Source organism: Pararge aegeria, chromosome 3 (assembly GCF_905163445.1).
Source record: "Pararge aegeria chromosome 3, ilParAegt1.1, whole genome shotgun sequence".
Lineage (NCBI taxonomy): Eukaryota > Metazoa > Arthropoda > Insecta > Lepidoptera > Nymphalidae > Pararge > Pararge aegeria.
Window position 1 is genome coordinate 13,462,213 of NC_053182.1, and position 25,268 is coordinate 13,487,480.

A 25,268-nucleotide genomic window follows, 5' to 3' on the forward strand; every position below is an offset into this window, starting at 1 on the left:
CTTAATTTGGGAGGTACGTGCCGGGGATCGAACTTGGTCACCCCGAATGGAAAGCCGAGTTATAAACGACTAAGCTATCACCGCTCGTAATACCTATTATTAATTTAACATCTTTTTTGATACTATAGGTTTTGTTGATCGTAAGAAAAATCTTTGATACAGTAATCGAACGTTTGTCTAAAGGAATATAAATATTAATAGATATTATCATAAATATATAATAAACTAACTACCAGACCGGTATAAGTTGGTCTACGCTTATAAACTTATAGATGTGTTTGTCAGAGCCTAAATATGGAGAGCCTTTGTTTTCTATTCCCCTAGACATTGACCGTTCGGAAATAGAAAATTCGCACCATTTGGAATTAATTAAAACATGATTAACTTTAAATGCTTAGTGTACAATTAAAAAGAAGTCGAATTGGTATTAAATTCCTCCTAATAAGCTGCAAACTGGTTAAAGATTTGCACTATAGTAGCATTCCAAAAAAATACAATGTTATGAATATTTTTTTATTGCGTAGCAGTATTTTGAAGTCGGGGTTTTTTGTGATTTCGTAGTCTCTTAGCCACAAAAGTATATAATATTTCTTTAGCTACTACTGCTCAAGATGTGGGTTTTTTTAAAGAAAAAGTGCTTGCACTATTGTAATCCATTCATATAAAAGCTAACAAAAAGATTACAAATATGCAAGATCCTTGTACTATTTTCATGTAAACAAAAACAGACTCATTTTCCTTATGTTTAACTTGTCAGATTTATTAGAATTTTCGTATTATCATTAAGCAGTCACGTACAGTAACAAACCCTTGTCTTAATAAATGTCCCGACCTCCTGCGCCTCATGATTGAAGTAACAAGAACGTGTTTTATTATTAACCATAAATTTACTGAAAACAAAGTAATTATCATGATAATTATATATTTTCCTAACAAATATAATTAATTACTGTTAGCTTTGGACAGTTTTTATGTACTATATGTACAAAGCAAGAAATGTTTAAATAAGTTTGTTAAGAGCTGTAAGCTTTTGAGGTAAGGAAGTCACAAGCTTTACTTTACCTAAGACTAACAAAATAGAATGCCGCCGATTGTTGGTATATTCACAAGTTATAAATGCTTTTTACTTCATATAAATAACATCGGAAAGTGATAGATAGGTTATCTAAAAATTATATTCCAAAAGTAGTGTATATGAATGTAGAAGCAAATATCTCCTCAGAATTGTTCACGCTCGCTCGTAATTTGGTAATAAAGTGATAAAATCTGTTTTAGACTCTAGAAAACCTAATGGATATCTTATCGTATGACACAAGCTAGAGTACCTACATAAAGATTCAAATAGATTCACGTACAATGAACTCAACTACGATTTCGTACTGTTGGATTAGGGTTAACAGATACGAAGCGAACAAATAGGGAGCGCTGAGCAGTAGCACGGCCACCGGAGAATAACAAACGCAATACGACAACGTCACGGAAGGTGGTCCACGAATTTTCATAATTGGCAAAAAAACCTACAACATTCCATATAACATTTTTTCCATTGTGCCGGATTCCCGAGCGACTGAATAAAACAGAGGTCGGGGACGGAGCAAGTTGGCGCTAATTTTGCCGGGAAACATCGCCGGACGGGTGATGACTAAGTTGTTTATGTTGGCCCTCGGGCGAATGACATTTTGGATAAATTGTTATTTTTTGGCTTAATAAATTGTCATATTTGGACGTACCTATGTCTCTATTTATGGTATGGAATAATGGTTAAACATCGAATAGGTTTTCATGTTGTGCAGTACAAATAAAGATTATACATCGCGAGTATAAATAAATTAAAAATAAAAATAGGTACGAATATACGTGTTCTACTTCCTTTTAGATCATTGAGTTTTAAGCGGCCGATTGGCGCAGTGGGCAGCGACCCTACTTTCTGAGTCCAAGGCCGTGGGTTGATTCCCACAACTGGAAAATGTTTCTGCGATGAACATGAATGTTTTTCAGTATCTGGGTTGTATATCTGTATTTTAACAGTTTTTATGTGTAGTATTCATAAAATTATAAATAAATATATTAACGCTTTGAGCTAGATGGCGATGTGTGTATTCTCGTAGTATATTTATTTATTATTTATTTATTTATTTATTTATTTTATTCATTGTATAGTTTAATATGGTACATTTTCGCTAAGATGGCACCAAAGTACTGCATAAAACTTTATCGACTATAAGGATCGTGAGATCGTTCGCTATTTAATTTATTGTTTGGTCCGCGTTTCTTTGGGTTTTTCATAATTCCGCGGGAACCGTTTGGTTTCCCTTGAATAAAAGTGTTCTTTAAACGTCTCCTATATGCAGGATTTTGACATAATTGGTATAGCTTGAAGCTGGACAAATGTATCAAAGGATTTTTAAATCCCCCAGGATCGTTACCCTGGACCTTTTCCGGGATAAAAAGTATCCTTTGTCCATCTCTAGGATTATAAGCAAGCTATATTAGAGCTAAATTTGATTGCGTGGGTGAGCCAGAAATAGGTAACTAACAAAAAAAAAGACATACTTTCGCATTATACATATTATTATAGACGATCGCTCATTTCATGTAAATTTTATTCTACTAAAAGTGCTTATTGGTTGGGTTATTAAGCAAAGTAGATCTAAAATTAATGATAAATTAGGTTAAATTATTCTTCGATAAAGTGTTACATCACTAGTTGGATCGCTTTCCGGTATAGTCTAGGCCACTAAGCCTGGTCTTTAACATCCATTTTTTTAAGTTTATTGGTTCTCAGATTAGCGATTCACGATGTCAGCACATTCTTGTACGGCCGCAAGTTTAAGCTCAAAGGATGGCAATGTTCAGGCATCTGGTGCCGACGTAGCTTTGTGGTATTCGTGCTACATGGCCGTACCATTTAAAACGGAGTAATAAACATTGTGCCTACTGGGGGGATGCGTTCGTTGCAAGTGTGAGATGAGGTATTATCATGAACTTAAGTACCCTACAACCCTGTTTGATAACTCGTATTTTTTAAAACAAGATTTAATGTTTATTGAACCCTTCCCTTGGTAAGAAACCTTACTATACCAAAAATATAGCAATTTAATAAAAATATATTGCAGCAATTTGAAACTTCAGGACGCTATCCCACTCGCTATAACTTCTCGTTACACAAATGAAACTGAGACCCTAAAGATCCAATAATAAAGTTTCTCATCCAATTTGTCGCACCTCGCATTTTATTCTCTATCCTTCTGACTTATTACAACGCAATACACGGCGAACACTACGAGATCGCTTGATCCGTAGCATAGTAAAAGTCTCCCGGTCTCATAAAACTCCCACATATTTCACGACAAATAAACTTCTCATCCTATGAAAATTTCTTCTCGAGAAGCAGTTCACTGCAGGTAATATTTCAAAACATGTGTCATTCATAACTTTCGCCTTCGCAATGTCTGTCGATGGAGCCCGGGCGAAAAGGTCTCAATAATAAATTTTTCGTGAGCCCGCTCCGTTATCCCCGCGAGCGAGCCCAGGTACGTTTTACGGCCGCGCAAGGGAAAATAAACGAAAAATAAAATAAAAGTCAAAATGGCAGACATAAAACTATTTGCCCGAATATACCGCGCGCAAAAAGTTTACAAAACGTGAAACGAAATGATATTACAATGTGAGTAGGTAAAACCTACTAAAAATGAAACGAAATATAAATATCATTTAATACATTGCTTTGTGGAATTGTTTGTATATATATCAATCTTAGGGCTAATAAGAACTGGTAATGTAACAAAGATCGATTTTTGAATGAAGCTTGGTGCTAAAACTGGTTTTCATTTAACTATATCTGCATTACAGACAGAGTTCGAAATTTGTCAAATGCCGTGTCAGAGTTGCGTGATGAAGCACATTATGTCTCGGCGCAAGTCACCAGCTAGCTCCGTCAACCGACCTGCTTAGTAGGTGATAAACTACCCTCTAAAACTATTTTTTTTTATGATAGGTAAACAGCCCATTAACGTTGCGTAAATCAATAGGGACAACATTTTAAAATGGCGTCTAGTCGACATCCTCACCCTGTTAACGTCCCGCAGCTGGGCATAAGCCGCTCTCGTATTAGAATGAATTTGCGGGCTTTATCGGTAATGATCATTAAAACTCCGAATCGGATCGAACACGACACCACCGAAACAGTAGAAGTGGTGGTGGATATATAATAAACATTATCCTTCTCTTTAGAAGTTAAAAGAAGAACTTGTGTCAAACCTTTAACATTTTTCTGCACACGTAGATAGATATCAAGGTATTTTCTACGGCGCGGCGGCGTGGCGGCTAAGAAACTGGAAACGTTCCAGTTTTAGGTGTAAGGATGTTTTTTGAAAATAACTTTGACACGCCGCGTATATTCTACAAAGGTTAAGTAATGAATTCTGGGGTATTTGGACAGGCATCTTTAAAGAATACGAGTTTATTTGACTCATCAATTAAATTATAGTCCGTTTGACAAACTGGCGGCAATAATTTTGACTATCCTTATTATTGTGAAATACACTTTTCGTATGCCAAAAATTGCTCTCTCCCTCGGCTAAAACCCAATTATTAAATAATGTTAATTGATTTAAAATGTGTAAGTGTTAGTAAATTTTTAGATCGGGCTTTAAAATAATAAAAAAAACAATCAAGTTTTATTTGATCCACCCTAATGAAATTTTAATTGTTCACCTGTGAAACTAGTGGGCAGATTTTAAAATTTTACAATTGAAAATGTTCACTCTCCATTTGAACATATGTTACGTGTTGGCCAGTTTTAATTTCGGAAAATCGCGAGCGGTCGGCAGTACGTAATAAAATAAACTAGAATTTTCAGACAAAGCGGTGTTTCGCGCAAACGTCAATTTTTATTTGTTCTCTATCTTATTCCGACGATTTGATAATACATTTTTATTCGAATTCTCTGTATCTCTGGTTGTTTTTGTTTATGATAGCGTTTATTTAGTTAATAGGTTTTTTTTAAAAACAGAAAAGTAATATGTAGCGAGTAAAATAGTCATGGTTGCAAACTAATTCTCGTGAGGCCATGTTAATATTTTACTAGCTACCTATCGGGCATTGTTTGAGGGTTGTATACTCTAAGAAGACCGTAGCTCATCGTGACAGCTAGTATCTATTTTGGATTAATTATTAAGGCTGGAGCAATCATAATTATGCTAAATCGAATTGGTAAATTGAAATAGAAAAGATTGAAAACGATCGGTATTTTCCACCGTATAGTCCATTTATATGGACTGTCAAGGTTTATTGATCATCACATACCTAATGATCATACTTCACAATCTGAGTTTAGCGAGAAAACGGTAGATCGCCAGACATAGCAATGTTAGGGTTATCAACTCAAGTCACATAATTCACCAGAACGAACATTAATACCTGATACATTATTTCACTTTACCATAATAAACCTAATATGACGACTGATAGATAACTTACTATATATTCACTTCTTAACTGTCAGTGACTGACTATATCTAAACAGTATACCTAATTTTCGAAGTCAACCATTACTTAAATATAAGAGCGGCAAAGGCAAACTAACCGCGACTGTTCTGAGTTTTCTGACTCAATGAAAATACCTTTACTTGCATTTTTGTGGATAGGTCTAGCGATAGCCATTCCAACAACTAAACAAATGGGCAACTTTTTATTTAGAATAATATATATTTATACGTTTCGAGTATGTAACAATTAGACTTGGGAAGTTGATAATTTTTTGTTGAAGAACGTTTTAAGTAACCTTAGAACGTGTAGATGAAGGTTTTGTTTATTCATCTTACAACTGGTGTTGGTTTCGGTAGAATTTGGGAACCCTGAGCAATGTAAACAATGCAGTGCAACCTCGCAATTGCGATCTATTAGTATAGATCGCAATTGCGAGGTTGCACTGGCTATGTGGAGTAGTGTCGGTGTTAGAGGGCAGGTCGGAAACTCAGTCCGCATTCTACTGAAAGCAGGCAGGCGTCAGAGCGCCTTGAGTGACATGTCCTTCCGCTGCAAACGCTCTAAACGAAATAACTACAGCCACTATCCAGTTACGCTGTGTTTGTTCCAGTCTGTCAAACAACTAAAAAATTGCTAGTGGAATACCGTACAGTGTAGGTGTGTTTTTTAATAAAAAAACCCCATTTCATTGTACTCCCAGTTTTTAATTCGGCGCAGTAAAATGACGCTCCACACTGGCCTAATGTTGCCAGCTATCTGACATAATAGGAGTGTGCGTTAGCAAAAAAAAAATACATTCTCTTCATCTTCTTTCATTTGCTTTTAAGTGTGATTGCAATCTCTGTTGATCATAAAATATTATTTATTGCATTAACGTTTTTGACGTTGTTGTTGGTTACACCGCGTAACTAACATTGTTAAATACCGCGTCGGTAAGCTTTTTAAGTACCGCGTAAGTACATTTTTTTAATTTTACAGTTGTGCCAGTAAACCAGTGACGGAAGAATTATGAACGAAATATTGTATAGAGAATATTCGCCGTTGTATTACCACAAAAGGATATTATCTTTAAAGGTTGGTGTATATGGTATTCTTAATTGCATCATAAGTTTAAAGCGCCTCATCAGATTTGGATGTTTGAAATATAGTTAGCCCTCAAATCATTTAGAATGTTATTTTGGGAGAAATTATACTTGTGGTTATATGGCGTTATTTGCAAATGTGAAAGTTTGTAGTGTTCGGCAGCCATGTTTTTTTTTTTACATTTTAATGACAAGTTTATTTCACAAATTCATCAATGCGGTATTGTTTCAAGCAGTTATTGATCATTATCCGTCCTTGTTTAACAATGTTAGTTACTCGGTAATGGAATATCAAATAGGATTTGAAGAACAAAAGGAGGAGCAGATTAAAACTAAAACTAGCCAAGGAAAACCAAGTAGTACAATAAATATAATTTAGTGAAAGTTAGCCCCTTGAGCTACACCCACGGAACGCATTCAGATTTGCGTGGGCATATAAAATAAAACTTAGCGCAATCCTCTAAAAATAATACACGACAATTTTTATTCTATCTGGAACTGCTTTAACGATAGAAATAACTACGGCTAGGTACCTATAATATTTTATATTTAACGCCGGTTATTAACTGGGATAAAGCTATTACTGAGGAGTTCTATTGACCAAACTAACTTTGGCTAAAATACTAAATTAGTAGACAGGTTCACAATAAATCCAATTCCCATGGAGTACTAGGGCCAAAATTAGCTCCAAGTTAAAGGGATGTACTAAGCCTGTTCTACTTTTTACAATTCTAATACCCACACCTAGTGATAGCATTACGATTAGTTGAAGGAAAAAGGGAATATTATGGCTACATCCTATATTTGAAGAAAACCAACAAAATATAACATTTTATAACTGAGAGCAATACTGTTACGTTACTTTCAAAATGTAGAAATAGATAAAGTAGATGAAGATATCTTCATGTGCAAAAACTTTATAACTTTTATGTCTCTAATCCAGTAAAAGAAAGCATAAAATTGAAATAATATTCATACTTTAGGTTTCATTATCGTTATATTATGTCACATGTTTATCCGTATAATATGAAAGTCGTGTTGTGAGTTCTCCGCTCTAATAAATATATAGCATAAACTCGACCCTAATCGGGATGGCAGAACGGCGACAATACTCACAGGCGTAGCATCAAATTATCAAGCATACAAACACATTAAAGGGCGTTGGGTAAACGGGGTCTAATCATTATCTGTACGTTAGCTATGGAGGGTAAGAAAACGTATTCAGTACCTTAGAGTTAGGTTTTAAGTAAATTAAAATAGTTCACTACAATGTGTTTAAGAAGTTCTATCGCAAATCAAGAGCGAAAATAGGGGCACTGTTCGCTGCAGGACGAACTAATGCGGTTTTTTTTTTAATTCTTCTACAAATAAGCCTTTGGATGCAGTCTCGCTTCGTGGTAAATGATGCTGTAGTCTAAGGTGCGAAGGAACCTGTATGGAAGTTATACTAAACCCCAAACCGTTTCCTCGGAAGGTTGGAGTAGAGAAGTTATTTTTCATCATTACCGGCCCACTAGAGGGCGCGAGTCTTCTCTCAGAATGAGAAGGGTTTAGGCCGTCAGTTCATCACGCTGCTGAAGTGTATATTACCAGAAAGAACATTATGGAGAACTCTCAGGCAAGTAGGTTTTTCACGATGTTTTCCTTCACCATTATTAAAGCAAGTGATTTTAATTTATTTTTTAAACGTAGCATGGTAATATTTTTAAAATGACCAGAGTACATATAAATAAATGAGGTATTCAACTGCCTTTGTTTCCAAAGTCTGTCTCGGTCGGCAGCTGGTTGACGGAATATGTCGCTTATCTGACGCCACACCTTTTGTATTGTCGTTGACCCAAATCGAATGGTACTCGACCGCGACAAACTTAACCTCGCCCTTAGACATACAATTCATTTAGCTGTATCCTGTAAATTAAAATCTCATCCAAGGGTTTTTTATTCATCAAAGCCAAAGTCTAGTAAGTACATTTCGATACGAGTGTCGATGTACAGTGACGATTCCGCACATGCATTGAGCAACGTTTTTGAATACATTTGCGAAAAGCGGCTGTTTAAATTTTTAAAAAGTCTGCCCATGAAACGTAGAGGTGGTAAAACGTATCCACTTTTTGATATAATTGCTGATTTAATATGTAGGTATAGATAATCCGACCATAGCTTTCTCTAGTCCGTTCAGTGGCTGAGCCTGTCAGATATAGTTAGCGAACATATTTCAACACACATTTTTTGTCGACTTTTAAAGAGGTATCTATTTTGGAATCTGGAATACAGTGACATGCATAGAGGGTATGCACAGGGTATGCAGATGATATAAAATAAAGAAAATCTCTAGTACGAGTAATAAAAAAAACTTAGGGATAGGCATTGCAAGAGTTACAAAAAGCCTACCCTCAAGTTACGGTATACTGACATTTTTTGGCAACTGTATAATAGCATGAAAACGGTTTATTCATCATCATCACCATCATCAACCCATTACCGACCCACTGCAGGGCACGGGTCTCCTCTGAGAGTGAGAAGGGTTCAGGCGGGAGTCCATCACAAGTAGACTTAACACGCCGTTGAAAGCATTATCGAGAATTCTCAGGTAAGTTACAGCCAGAACATTAACAATTATTCATTGTAAAGTCAACATCTCCTGAGGATGCTCCGGTTTCGGAGCGAAACGTGCGTAGAGGGTTGCCGAGTTCTGTTTGGTGTGGAGCATAAGGATTGAAGAAATTATAAATTACACCATACATATTCTCGCGCTTTTCGCGGACTATAGCAATTTAAGCTTAATTTTCATATATATATCATGGATTTCCGCAAAGTAACGCCTGCTTCTATTCAATTTCCTTTACCGTTTAAAGCAAGTGATTAAATTGTATAAATTAAAACACTCCGATAAGTCAGTGGTGCGTGCCGGGGCTCGAACTCGGTCTCCACAATATGAAAACCGAAAGCAGTTTATTATTTGTACGCAAATGCAATATTGTGTTACATTATACACCATTAAAACAGTTACCTGTGCAAGGTCGATCGCCGGTGCGATAGATCGCGGGGTCAAAAATAGAAGGCGAGGGCCGTACCTGGCGCCACCCTGCTTTCAATGTCAACGTTCAGTCGTGGGCGGGCGGAAGGAATCGGTCAGGCTCAGAGATTTACTTAATAGCTAGAGTAGTTATTGTGCACACTTTCATATTAACATTTTGATATAATGCAAGCCGATGCCAAGCAAAACTGTCCAACCTGCATCTTTGGCTTGCATAATCCAATCAAAAGGTGTGCCTAGCATGTACAATAAGGAGGAGAATAAAGATCTAAAGCAGGAATAAGCTACACTTAAACTTGAGCATATCTGGGCTCGAAAAAGCGTGTGCCTCCTTCTGCGAGGTATACCGTGGTATGCGGAAACTCATTTATTCTGATTGCCAATCGCATTAGTTTGACGAGTATTACTAGGTTGTGCTATTCTCTTGTTTTAACCTAAGTAGTTTTCTTTTTTTTTAACAAGTATTTATAATATCTCCTTTGGGACGAATGATGCATTGACGTCACACGCACTTTCATGCTGAGCCTTTTCGGTATCATTACTTGCAAGTGAAATTACTAGCCAAAGTTCACGGGTGATAAAAATCTTATTTAGTGTCACTGATGTCTAGAACGGGAGGTTGTCAAATGGACAACTTTTTCGTTTTGTCCTTTCTGTCAGTTATTAATAGAAAAATTTAATATCTTTGGCATAATAAGCATAATAAGCTCGTATGGACTTCTATTTTAGTATTTTAAAGCGATAGGTCAACTAAGGTGCTTTTTGGCCTATTAGCTTTAGAAATTGAAGTTAAGGATGACGCAAAAGGGCCAATTCGTTATGTTGTCTAAACTTTTTGTCGCATCGACATGACGCCATATTATACCATACAAAATGGGGCAACTTTTGGTCACGCATGATGGCACTAGTGAGATTACGTTCAAATTGAAGTTCTCTTTTACTTTGTTGTTATTTTTTAATTATTCGAATAAGGAACTGACATTGTTTTCAGTGACGTCATCGTAATCAAATTCCATTTGCAACAATTTATTTCGTGGCGAGTCAACCTTTCTTTGTGACATTTTTACATCTTACTAAATAAAATATTTTCAATTCGATTTCCTTTTTATTCAATCGCATCGACTCAACCTCTTTGTAGACCCGGGTAGCATTAAATTCCACTTAGGTTGTTATTCTACATTGTACGCCAGGTATATTCAATAGTTTGAGCCCCTGACGTATAAATAGAAGTGTTCGTCTGCTCTGTCTGTCTGTCTGTCATTGCATCGCTGAAACTTATGGACGGATATAAATGCGGGGCTGGGCTAAAGCTATGATTTTCAGCAATAGGCCAAGAGCGACAGTTAAATCATATTTTCATTATTTTACTTTAGTTCAGCCGTTAATAACGTATATTATTGAACTTTATTTACTACAGATTGAGCTCTAAAAATATTAATCTTTTTGCTGTGGCTAATTTTTGGAAAGGTTGAAGAGATTTTGGCAAAACATTCACTGGCAGGTAAAAGACGTTTAAAACTTTTACTGCAAGAGAGGCTGATGCAAATAGTAAAATTCTTACTTAATTGAAAATTTGGCTTGGTAAGGGGTGTTTATATAGGATATAGTAGAAAACAGGAAAACAGAAAGTCGCGGGTAACTACGGTTGCGTTGTAAGTACATATATTGAAAATGATGCGGTGGTTTTATAGTGCATGTCAACGATCATATTCTATCGATATATGTGCCTATACCATATAATTCATTCAAAGAATCGTAAAAAAATATTTATACGATTTTGGTCATTTTTTTAACCCGGCTATCTAGGCTATAAATAAGTTGTTAGGGAGTATAAATCGAAAGATAAATATACATTTTATTACTTTTTGCTCGAACCTTTTTGCCCTCTTTGTTTACATAGCAGTTCGCAAAGCCTCTCCGTGCCAACAGTCGCTTTGTCAACCGTCGGGTGACATTAGCTCGGCCCGCTGTCAGATAATTTGGAAACCAAATAAAATAATTCCCAACTTTATTTATTTCCTGAAATGTTGACACAAATCTGTTTAACCTCATAAAGTTTGAGTATATCGATCTAATCTTCATACTCAAACTCGTCTGGAGAAGACCGATTGACAGACAACCATATAACGCTTGAATTTTTAATTATTTTTATACGTCGGTAAAATCTACTACTAATCTACAAAACTAATATAGAAATAGGTAACATCCCGCCAGATAGGTAAATACGGTCTACCCGATTAATTGAATAGTACCTTCAACTTCGAATAAAACTAATAATATGTACGCATCAGCACATCGGCTGGAGTTCATAATTATCGGACTTGCGCAGGTTCGCCGTGCCCGGAGCATTTGCCAGCCCATTAAGCAAATAACGAATTCGTTGGATAAACTTGAGGGTAGTAAACTTTATTAATGGCTCGATTACAAGCTCGACCCGTGGTGCAAAGAAGTGCTATCAATCAGTCAGGTGTGCGACGAGAAATGGGAACGGTATCCACTCTCTCAGTAACGCTAATAACGAAATTCCGACGCCCCTGTTTGTTCTCCAGGAAGGGGTGAAGATGAATATCCCAAACGGTGCGTTTGGTTTGTTGTTTTCATTCTTAGGTGAACTTTTAAATTTTAGTAAAAAAAGATGTTTTCGCTGTGGCACTGATAGTGCCCCTGTAGCTGTTGCATGGATAAAAGACTCGACCAACTGCAAAATCTATCTAGGATTCCCAGCAGCTTATGCGGCTTACAAATCTGTTCTGTAGGGTAGATACAAAATTACGGGAGTTGCAATTAAATGACTGATTAAATCCCTATTTTGCATTATGTAACCTCTTTCAAACCGAATTCTCTCTTCGATAATTTTTATTCGATTGACAACAGAGGTTATACGATTCAAAATAACGTTCGAAAGTATTCGGTTGGTTACTTTACACAGTCTGAGTTTAGGTATTTGTGTCGTGGCGAATATGATGATAAAGTCACAATCATATGTATACTTTTATAAGTATATACAATTAGTTGCCACTGTTTAAATAAAGAGTAGGCGGATCTTTGGCCCACTGAGAGTTGAGACGAGGACAGTATAGTCGAAACTGCGGAAGCAGTAGAGCGTTGCAAGCTACTGTCAGAATAGGTCAATAACAATTTATTCGCAACGCACACACATTTACAGCGACGTGCATAAATATTTACAACCCACAATAATGTAAAAAAAAATGCATCGGCGAACTATCCATCAGACAGGCGGATCTCCCGATCTTTCGCAATCCGGCGATCTAACTGACATGCTCTAAGTGACTTTGGGTGGCTCCAGCAGGGGAGGGACCGACAACAGGTGAATAAGGAATGTAATGCGGAAACTGGCCCAGTATAGAACTAGGAGAAGAACCACGCAATAATCCAACGATTTCCTACAAAGTCACAATAATTGACAGTCAAAACGTATACCTACCAATACAACAATCTTAACAATTACAGTTGAAAACCTTGTGAAAAAAGCTCATACATGTACAACTAGTTGGTAATGTAATAAAGAGCTAGACGGTTTGATTGCAGAGCAATTTAACTCGGCTTACTAAATCTTTGGCCCACTGAGAGTTGAGACGAGGAAAGGTGGTCGGATAGTCGAAACTGCGGAGGCAGTAGAGCGTTGCACGCTACTGTCCGAATAGCTCAATTACAGTTAATTCGCAACGCACACACATTCACGGAGAGTTGCATACATGTTCGACGTCCACATTAATGTATGTAAATGCATGCGACCGGCCGGTCCGCGGCCGCCCGCCGACGCTCACAATATTGCGACATTAAACTAGGGTTGCCAGTGCCAAATTTTGAATAACAGAACACAAAGGACAGGAGTTTTAGTACTGTTGCTAGTAGTACAAGGAAACCTATAGATTTTTAGCTCTTCACTATCCATACCTTTCGTGTAATCTCTTGCAGTAAATTAAACTGAACATTAAATATGTAAATCTCAATACAGTATTATTATTAGTACTAACTGTTTTTCTTTGCTTCAATCAAAGTTTCAGCGTTCTTTATACAAGTCTCTCTAGTAAGAGTGCCTCTTCATATTCAACAGTCCAGAGAGTTTGATAATGGTAGATTTGTTTTCTGTTTAATAAAGATAATGATGCTAATTCTGTAGTATACAAATCTTTAAACTATTCTAAACTAAATTAAATTGACAGGCTTAAAACTTTTGCTGTCCTTTTGACAAATTGTGCCTGTGAAAAGGATAAAATCATTTTTATACAGGTCAGTTCCCCCTCGATTTGTGTAAGTACAACACAAATGGCACCATTAAAACTTATAACACTTTTTTAACAAGATTTAGATGATGATAGATATATAATTTCAATAAATACGCGGCGTGATACGTTAATACTAACTGTTAAAAATCAGCCCGGAATTGTCTTCGGAACCTTACATAAAATTGGTTAGACACCTATAAAACCAAAATTAATTGAAGTTCCCAGGACACGATCTAGATGTCCTGGTAGAATAGGAAAAATGGTAGCCCTACATTAACGGAACGGAATATGGCTGACGAGACGGGCATTTCGGACAAAAGTCGACATTTGCTAGCGTTATGCAGCTACTCATGTGCACTTAACGTTTCGAATAACCATTAGCAGCGATTGTTCGTACAGCGAAAGCTCTTAAACTACATTATATTGTGAATATTAGGTACATTTCTTTGCCCTTTCTAAGTTAAAAAATTCTTAACCTCCTTACTCAGACCGGTTATGTTATGATAACCATCTGATAAACCCTCTAATTAATTGGTTGGCAAACGTATCTGCTCGGCGCATAGGAGTGCAACCTTAATTTCTCCATTTAAAACAAAGCTTTTGATATAGAATTACTGCCCACCTTGTCTCTACTAATATATACTTTATATTTGTCGAAGCTATTTGGTTGTACGCGCAAGTCTCTGGAAATACCAGTTAGATTTCAAAAATCTTTTTCTCGTGGTGTTAGCTGGTAACCGGACACTGCCAAAACCTGCCATCAGAGCAGACCAGTAAAAACTCAGTTATTAAAAATTCCCGAATTGCACTTGCGAGGGATCGAACCCGGAAGTTCCCACTTAAAACCTCAGCGATCACCGCTGCGCCAGGGAGGTCGTCAGTCACTTTGCGAAGGGTTGTTACCTACGTGTGAAATCTGCACCCGTTATGAAAAATTCCATAAACAACAAAATAATCGTTAGGCACTATAATATAACTTGCTTATGCATATACGTATCCATGAGAGATATTGAAAATATTTAAAATTCAAAATGGAGTCTCTTTTAGAGTTCATAGGAGTTCATAGAGTTCCGTATGCAAAGGGCAAAACGGAGCCCTATTAATCTCACTCAGCTGTCTGTCCGTCCGTATGTCACGGATACCTTCTTGGTGAAGAATGTTGGCCGAAAACCAAATATTTAATTGGAGTTCAATTGATTGACTTTTGAGAACCATGTAAAACTTGAAAAAAAGAGAACTAAGAACCGTATTAAACTTAAATTACATAAGATATGCAGAAATCGAAATATAACGAAGGTCACTAAACTCCCGTTACTTAAAGCACTTTGATTTCCCATATTTCTCTACGTCCCGAAAACACAACTCCCTGCGAGAGAGTGAGAGAAGAAAGACACTCTGAGAATGAAATGCTGGAGGAGAAGGTTGGAAGAACCTGGAACATGTTTCGGACAAATAAATCCATTCTTTCACATAAAGCAGTGTCTGTCTTCCACGGTCCAAATACGTCTTCTTAGTTTCTTTGGGCAATCGAAGGACCACGACATGATGCTTATATTATATTAAATAATAGTAGCTGTTACTTGCGACTGTTTGTTTTTATTCTTAAAACATCCCCTAGAAACAGTTTATATGGGAGACACGTATGACATTCAATTTAGGTGTAAATCGACTGGTATTTTGAAAAATATGTTTTTAATTCGCGATAACTTTTATATTAAACGTCCGATTGGAATGATTTAAAAAGTATTTTACTGATATCTAAAACCCTTCATGATAAAACCATTTATTTGAATAAGAATTAATACTGCGATACTAATGTAACCCGCTTTTGTTTTTACTGGCGATCTAACAAAATGTTAGAATACTAAGGCTGCTAATGCGACATAACTATGATAGTTAGATATATTCCCTCGCGGACCTTTTTGTAGGTAATAATGACAACTTTAATCAAGTGATACATAATTTTTGTTTATTCTCAATAGTTTATAGTACTTTCGAAGCCAATTGGATACAATCAAACTAAAAAATATTTCTTCTTTATAATATTAGTATAGAAGTATAAATATACAACAGACAGGCATCCCTCATGGAAGAGTGGAGAAGGAGAGCCAAGTGTGTCACAAAACCTAAATGTCGTTGCTCACTTGGCCATCCACGACCAGTCTTTCAAGACTGAAGGGACTAGGAACGCGTAGAATAAAACATTCGTCCACTTTTAAAGAGCTCCTAGTGAAACTTACGCAATAAAAAAAATAGAATTTTCGACTTTGAACTGATTAGGTCCAATTTTCTTCGACGTTATGGTTTATTTCGATACTAATCTCATACAAAGTGATATAGTTTTATCCCATTTATTTGGGAACTGCTTATTATTTTACTTGTTTTAGTTTACTATTCGAAATGCCAGCGATTAATGCGTAAAAAAATACCTGCTGTCCATAAAAAAAAAACATGTGCACATAGTACAAAGCAAACACGGCATACATAAAATATCCGCAAAACCTAGTTTATTTTACTTATCTGTTGCCGGGCAACCAGTTTATAACCCAAGCAGTTTAGCAGTGATATGCTTTTGCCCCTAGAGGTACTTTTCAAAAGCTCGCCAACCATTGGAGCAGCGTGTTAGGTCATGTTTCAAAACTCCCTGCTACAGAGGAGGCCTGTGTCCAGCAGTGGGACGTTATTAGGCTGATCTTAAAACCACAGAATTACGAACATGCAGAAACAGTGTAAACGACTAATATTGAAGCATCCAAAACCCTCCACTTTTGAATGGTTTCTCGAACAAATGGTTAGTCACTTGCACTTCATACCATTAAGCAGTTGCCAGTTTTTATTTTATACCATAAAATGGGAAAATGGGAAAAGGTTTGTGAGCTAGCAACATTCCGCGGGTGTAAGACGTGAGACGAGCGCGGGGACTTTTCACTGTTTTGCGGGGACTTGACACAATACGCTGCATATAATAATGGCTGAATATCGGATTCCGTATGTTCTTAATTCAATGTTTTAACTATTGCTGTTGATGATGATGATGATGAAAAAAGGCAACTTAAATCTAATAGACCTAGATTTCTGGATGCATAAGTCTAATATCAAGAATCTTTAAAATGCAACAACATTTGAAAGTACAGATTCACCTCTGGTTGCGTCTCTTAGGATGACGAAATAATAAAGCAGTGGGGCTATGCGACGCGGTAGGTCAAAAGTTTACATAGAAAAAATTCAAAAGTTACTTCTGAATTTACAACTGAAATAGCGTCGAGATGAATAAAATTAGCTAGAAACTGTTACATCGCTTATTTACTATCAAAGTTATGGTAGGTACATAAATAGGTACACGTAAAATAACTAACTTAGTTTAGGAAACCTCAAGGTTTAAAAAGCTAAAGAAAAAAACACTACTCCCGAAACGTTTGATAAAAATCAGATAGGATTGCTAGTACGACTTTCCTGCTACTTTCGATTGCATACAACTGTCGTGGTCGGAACGTGTGAGGAGTCGTTAAATGAAGGATTGTGTACGGAAGTAGATAAATTACTACTGTGCCTAAATGTTAAAAAAAATAAACTGTAGACGAAAATTAAAAACGGCGGCAAAATTCGGAACAACGATTCTCGCGAAACAATACACTAGCGCCCCCTATGGGAGACTCGGACAACCACATTGTTTTATCAAGCGGGCATTGTCATGGTGATTTATGTCATGTCAACATTTACACATATTATGATAATATTGTTCCTATAATTAAATGCACTGCAAAATATATGGACTAACTTTATAAATCAATGCAAGTAACGTTTTAGGCAATCGCCTAACATAAATATTCAAATGATTATTTCGTATGAAATCTGTCTACTGTCAGACGCCAAACTACTGTGCGATCAAGTTATTGTGTTTTACACACAGATTACTAAAGCTATTGTTCGAAATGCACTTTTAGAAGGACCGTTGCGTTCCAATATTCGTTTCTCGTATTCAATTAACTCTCAAAAGTGCTTCGAACACCAAAAATAGGGTCATGTTTGAACACACAGAGGTTATGTTCACGACAAACAAAAATATTAAGGCGTTTACCTTATTTCATCTGCTGTCTGTCTGCTAGCACCACTAATTTACGGCACAATATCATTCACATTAACGAAATTGATGAATGTTAGTTAAAAAATTGGTTTACATCACAGAAATAACAAAATAAAACGGAAAACATTGAAAGCGGGCAAGAAGCGCGATACGAAACAGCAAGCTAAGCAGCAGCTGACTTAAGCGCATGCCCGACGTGACATTGTACGGGCGTCTCTACTTTGTTTATTACTGCAGTCTCAACTTAGCAAGGTAAATTGATTTGATTTTTAAAAAGTGATGCTTAGTTATTGATAATGTTGTAAATTATGGCCAGCGTAAATCTCCAAGCTTAATAATTAACAAATTAAAAATAATGCTATCCTTTACCATGGGAAATTTAGTTTTTTAGACATTGGTGCATTTAGTTTAGTTTAGAGATTTGTGTTAATTAGAATCATCACGAAATCTTACTATTTTTTTAAAGGTATTTTTGCTAAGTGATTCCCTCAGTCAGTTAAAAAATCAAATACTGCGAAAACACTTTTATAAAATTTTAATGATTTGTAAAGTTCTTTTTTTTTATGACGATATCTATTTTACTATATTGTATGCGTTATTTTTAATTTATTTTATAGGTTAATTTAAGATGCGAGTTTCTTATCATTTATTTGTTATTCCAAAAAGTTTTAATATAAATATTTTTGCGACGTCCCTGCAAACTTACAAGCGTGGCTGCGCAACGTGGAGGAGTAGTGTGGGCGCGCACCGGATATGATGGTGGCGTGCTCTAGCGGACATTTTGTGAATTATCGATTCTCCGCGTGCCGCCGCTCGCTATTGGCCCTGCTTCGTAATTGGTTTATGTAGCTCGTTCGTAACATGAATTCAAATTTAGCGCGCGCCGCGCTGGGGCTCTCGAATGAACAGCCGAGTATTTGTACAGGGAAAATTACCCGTTCCAGATAATAAAATCTAGTAAAATACTATTGAAACTTTGTTTCACTCTCGGTGCGATGTTTCGAACAAACAATACCTACTCTCATGATTATTATTGTTTTGACTTGTGTAATATTATCTAGGTAGGAAATTTATATAAGGAATTAATTCGTTGTAAATAATCAAATTATATATTTTTATGCTACTGTGCTTCAGTGATCACGTTAAACCGTCGTGTTGGTCCCGGTAGTAATCACTAAAAACTTTCTTTCTAAACTTCAGGTTTGTTGACTTGGTGATGTTCATCCGGTATATTAAAAAGGTGATATAAAAAACCGTTGATATATGTTTAATTTATTTATAATTATTAACCAAAATACGAATTTCGGTATCGAGCCTCAAACTTCCAAGCACAGTTTTACCGCTTTCGGGGAAGATTAGGGCAAAATATTCTACTACTTTAACAGCCTCAAAAGGGGATTTTCCAAAATAACTTATGTATATTTTTAATATTGAAAACCTAATAACCGATTTCAATGTTTTAACTTCAAAAACATAGGACTTTCAAACAAACATCCAACCACCTATTTCACCTCTTAAGGGGGCAGGGGTTATTTATCAAAAACGTTTCTTAACTGAGACCCACGATGGAACCTACCTTTCAAAAGTCAAGTTTATAGACTTTTTAGTTCCTGAGATTTCGTTATCAATCAGTCAGTCAGTCAGCCAGTCAGTACGTCACCATTCGCTTTTATAGTCATATAAGATTATCGCATAAATTTTGGTATTTAGCAAAATAATGTGTTGCGTCCTAGTCCGCCCACGCGTATTGCGCGCGAGTTTGTTTAGTTGCAGCCTTATAAGTAATCCGAAATAAGTTACCTAGTACATATTAGTACATGAAAAAAATTACCCTTCTTCTGATGCGGGTTGGGAAATTCTAAAACATAGGCACCCTTAGGTACGAAACTTGCAAATGTAGAGTCGCTTACGAGTATCGAAACTCATTAACAACTAAAGAAAATCGAACTATTGCTACTTGTTTTAGAGTCGCAAATTCTATACAACTCTTTTTATTTCACAAATGTTCCGCCAAGATAATGGCTGTTGATGAAATTACTGTAAGTTACGGCGTTTCTGTACTCGAAAATGCATTATTATAATAGTCACAATCGCCGGCCCAAGTAGATGGCGAATCTGATGGTAATTGGAAAACCATCGACTATAAACAGAGTAACACTTCGTGGGGCATGCAAGAAACGCGTCTTAAAAAGTTGGGTCCATCAACATGAGGCGAGGCCACATATGCCTGAAATAACACCGGAAACCACACCTTTTAGACGGGAACATAGCATTGCTGCTTGGCGGCATATGAATAAATAAATATAGCGGTAGCTTCCTTGACGAGCTTTGTCTACTACTACAAAAAAATCATACACTTCGACATTTAGGCTTCGTCAAAAGTACGTGAAGGGAGTTCTAAAAACTGGAAGCGCGCCAAATCAGGATAACGAAAATAAGCAGTTACTGATTAAGTACATAAAAGAAAAATACTAGATCGAAGAAAACTACGTACCTACCTACCTAATGTGTAGGACATGCTTAGATATATTTTCATGGGGTAGGTTGATTTGTTTGGAGCGTCGCTTTCTCGCTGCGGCACTAAATTGGCGGAGGGGAAACTAATATTTATGAACGTTAATAAGGAGCAGCAGACAAAGCCTACCTTACTTGTTTTGTATAGGTAAGCATATTAATACTAGTCGCAGGTACCTACCTATTAGTACTTAGTCTCAGGTAGTTTCTTCTCAGATCTTTTTAATCTTTCTTATAAAAAGTACAAAGATCTAAAATGGTAGCCGGGTAACCTGGATAGGATATATAGATAGATAGTAGTTATATTACGCTAAATCGCACAAGCAAGGCAATCGTAAAGCAAGTCTTTTACAGGAGGAAGGAAGTTTTCAGTAAAATTGTATAGGTACACTAAGAAATACACATTACACACTTAGTCTAACATCGCTAAGTTTGTCCGCACAAATAGTTTGTTAAACACACTCACGCTAGATGCAAAATAAGTAAATAAGTTTATATTCTATGGTTTAGTGCCTCATTTTTTTACATGAGGTAATAATATTTAGTACTGTTCATCTGAATATTCCGAATTGTGACGCACCAATGTGTTCTGCAGTTGTACTCAAGGTGCCGAATCTTTGAAGTAGCCGACGCTCCCTTTTCGGTATAATATATCTGTTTTCTTGTAATATTACGTCAAAACTGGCTTTAAATATTCTTAAAAATATATTTTCATTAATCATACTCGTACTAATATACGAAATGCGAGAGTGTGTTTGTTGAATTTTCCTTATTTCACGCAGAACCGAAGCCACCGCGGATCGACGTGATTTATTGCATGTGACATTTTCGTTTAACACATGCACAGTTTTACGTTATGAATATTATAAAACTGTGCATGTGACAGGCTCCTTTTTACGCGAAAACAAATCTACACGGACGTTGTCGTGGGTAAAAAAAAAGCTATTTAATTATTTCTATATTTTTAGTTCATTAATTTCGAAATACAAACTGACGCCGCGCTCAGACCTCGCTCGGTTGGTAGGAACCACTCTGAAGCTAGTGATGTTATTTTAGTATATATTAATGAATAAAATGTGCACTTTACTCAAAGTTACTCCTTTATTTAAATTCCTGTCGGTTTTTTTTTTTTGGCAAAAAATGTTTTTGTGTCTATAATATTTCAAGAGTTCGCTCGATTTTTACTTCATGTCTCCAATAGATCTTCACTAAATTAAAGTGGGACCACCTTAGTATTACGTACATAAATATTGGCGGTGTATTATGAAAATTAAGCTTAATTTGCTATACTCCGCAAAAGCAGGAGATTCTGTATGGTGTAATTTATAATTTCTTTAATCCTTATACTCCACACCAAACAGATCTTCGGCAATGTACCCTCTATGCACGTTTCGCTCTGAAACCGGAGCATCCGCAGAAAATATTGAATTTACAAGGAATAATTCTGAAGCACAATTATTCAAGCATTGAGCTTGATTTCCGCAAAGTAACGCCTGGTTTATAGAACCAGGCGTAGTAGGTTGTAATCGCGTAACAAGTATAGAAAAAAAAAGAAGCCGAAAAGAAGCTTTTTTTTTTAAAGTTAAAGATGCTGCAAAAATCGTTTAATAATTCGAAAATCGATTATTATTGATTTGTCGTCATCCTTACTTATCCAAATAGTTGAATTTTTCTCCATTTGCCATAGTTAGTAATACGCTATGATAGCCTATTGGAAGCCTTACTTGGCTTTCATTACGGAGGGACCAAGTTAGATTTTCAATACGCACATCTAACTTTTCTGAGTAATGTGCGTTTTAATTTAAGCAATCAAATGTCACCTGCTTTATCGATATCGCAGTCCACCGCGCTGGCCCAGTGCAGATTGCTGGACTCCAGCCAACCTTTGAGAACATTTTGGAGAACTCTCAGGCCTGCAGGTTTCATCACTATGTTTTTCTTCACCCTCTTAAAAATTCCAGACAATCATTCGGCCTTGTCAAATAATAAACATTATTAGGTACTGTCGGCAAATATTGATCATTGTAATAAATAATGGCGAATCTATAACTGCTGTACTCTATCGAAATTTTTAATTTCTTTAAAATTCTAAGAGAGCTCTGGATCACTGACTCAATATCTAAATACGTATTCTTGAAAATTTCTTGAATAATAATAGCGCTGCAGATATATCAGTGCAGAAAGGGAAAACAACCTCATAAAGGGGATAAAATCGCGAATGAAAGCTGTGTGAAAGTTTTATGTTTTGTTAGAGTCACAAAAATTACCATTAAGGTTAATAATTATAAAAAATAATATTTATAGCTTGTTATTATATTACGGGATGAAAGTTTATGTTGTTTTTTTATGACTTCAACTGAAGTATTAGATATTATCACATGATTATAACTGAGATCAGTGGCTTGTGCCGTCTTAGGTATGGGCCTAATAACCTCAATTCCTCCATGCTAGGTTGGACTTTTTCTTTGGAACTTCTTTACAAAATAATTTAGTTAGTACTTACTTTAGGTATACCAATTAGATATTTAAAATTCTGGAACGACTGGGGAGTCTAGCCATCAGACCAATAGAAATTGAAAATCATACTAACAAATTCTGGGAGTAAAAAAATATACCTACCTAATCAAATGGAGATCTAACCAGCAGTAAAAGCTTCGCCAACAACGTCGATAGCCTTAAATTATGTCTGGCTTTCTTACCCGAAATGTCTACGAAAATAATCCTTAAGAAATAGGCGGTCCAGGTGCCCAGCGCTGTATTATTTATAGCCTATTCTTCAACAACTTTTAGCGTCAGAAGTTTATGAAGAAAATATGCGCTGAGATTTAAATTTTTACGCGATGTGGTACTTTGTTTTGCTTTTTTTTTTATAAATAGAACAACAATGAATATAAAACCAACCCGCCTACACATATCAGAATATACAATATAAAAAATATATAAGTAATTTATTGCATGTTGATGAAAATAAAATATTTGCTAGAACTAGAAATGTTTACTTATTAGGAAAAGTATCTTCAATTTTTTTTTTATTATTTTATTGAATGCTAATCATAATTACAATAATTGTTTCCTTAATGTCAGTATGTTCTACTTGTCTATAATATTTTTGAGTATGACAATTGTATCTTATTAAAATATTAATTTATAATCTATTTTAAAAGTATTCAAAATATAAAGTAAAGAATTCTGTAATATTACGTTTATTGTTTAATTTGAATAAAAATTGATAGAGCAAAGCCTTTAGATCAGGTTTGGCATTGGACTCTTCTATCTAAACTATCTTTTTACGGACTTCTTCGGCTTCTTTCGGCAAAACTTGTCAGTTTTCTAAATGGACGCAGCTTCAAAGTCACTCTTGTCTGTTTTAGCTACTTAACTAAGTCCAATACATGCTGGCGTTGCACACGGTTCAGTGTTTTTACTGCATATCAATGTCCTTCTGCTTAACAATATCTTGACGCACTTTACAAAGATTATACTCTGATTCCACCCGCTCAGTTGGAGGACTATAGAACCAAACTTATTCTTGATGTTGAGGATAACCTCAGTCTAATCTCAGAACCATGTATACGAAATAACATGCAATGCGTTACGTTTTTAAAGCAAAAATGACTGCGTCTATGACTTAAAGCAAATCAAATTACTTACTCATGCAGTTATAGAAAATAGATTTAAAATAGTACTATTATTAAAAATAACGCCGAAAAATTGTGATATCTGATCGCACTTCCAGAAAAAAATTATTTGGAACATGAGGAACTCATATAACGAAGTGATTTTTTTCTTTTGCTCTTCACATCGAACTATAACGAGATCAAATATGGCTGTAACATTTTGATGGTAAAGTAAATCATTTAAAAAAATAGTTGCTGCTTTTAAAATTTGCCACCTTTTTTACGATAACATGATCTTACGTAATAATAATAGCTTTATTGGCCTCTAAAAACGACATATTAAATTGTAACAATCACAATAACGTGTAAGTAGATTAACAAAAAAATTTACCCTGTGTCGTTGAAATATCTTCCTTCCAATTATGAACCAGAGCTTGAGCCACTATCAGTGGTAATGTTGTTAAAAATAAATATTTAAACGAAATAACACCTTCAGTTTACCGCTTAAAAAATAAACATGTCAATAGTTATATTAATAATTCTTATTTACTACCATATATGTGTGCGTGCAGCATAATACGTTAAATAAATAGATTTTACGAACATTAAAAACTTATGGAAATTTGTTTCGTATAAGTCCCTAGCACACGGTGCAACTATAAAACTTTTGCACCTTGCATAATGCATAACAATTTTGAATTAATCTTAAAGGAAACTTTAAGGAACACTAACAACATAACATAGGGTACACATTTGAAAAATTCTATGCTAGGAACTCTCGAACTGAACAAAAGTGTTAAGAAGGTTTTTGGTATTTATGTATAGTTTGATTTTCATTTTCCTAAATCTTAGCTAAGTGTAAAAGAGTAGTGTAATATTCTAAAGATAGTTAAACTTTTAAATGATGTGGAGCAATCTGCTGATATACTTGTCAGCTTTTCTCGATAACATATTCCTTCAAACCGGTAGTAGAGTCACTACTAACAGACTGACTCGACGTTTTACAAGTGCTTAAAACTAAGCCTACTTGAAATACATGAATTTTGTATTTTTGAAATATGAATTTGGCAGAGAATTTGCCCATTACTTGAACTTACTAAGCATTCATATACTTATTTGAGTTTTACATACATATTTTAAAAGTATCTTTTTTTAACTATTTATATTGTTAATTGATAATGTATTTTTTTCAGT

General features: G+C 35.6%; 1 protein-coding gene across 10 annotated transcripts in view; it reads right to left on the minus strand.

Moving 5' to 3' along the window:
• Positions 1-25,268, minus strand: part of LOC120637070 (protein muscleblind) — a 378,716-nt gene that overhangs the window by 190,370 nt on the left and 163,078 nt on the right. The window contains exon 1 of one of the 10 annotated variants that reach the window (XM_039908675.1): positions 17,938-18,095. The exons of the other annotated variants lie outside the window; for them this stretch is intronic. The gene's annotated coding sequence lies outside the window, so the exon portion shown is untranslated. Of the gene's footprint in view, positions 1-17,937; positions 18,096-25,268 lie in introns of those variants that run through there. 10 annotated transcript variants of the gene reach the window in all.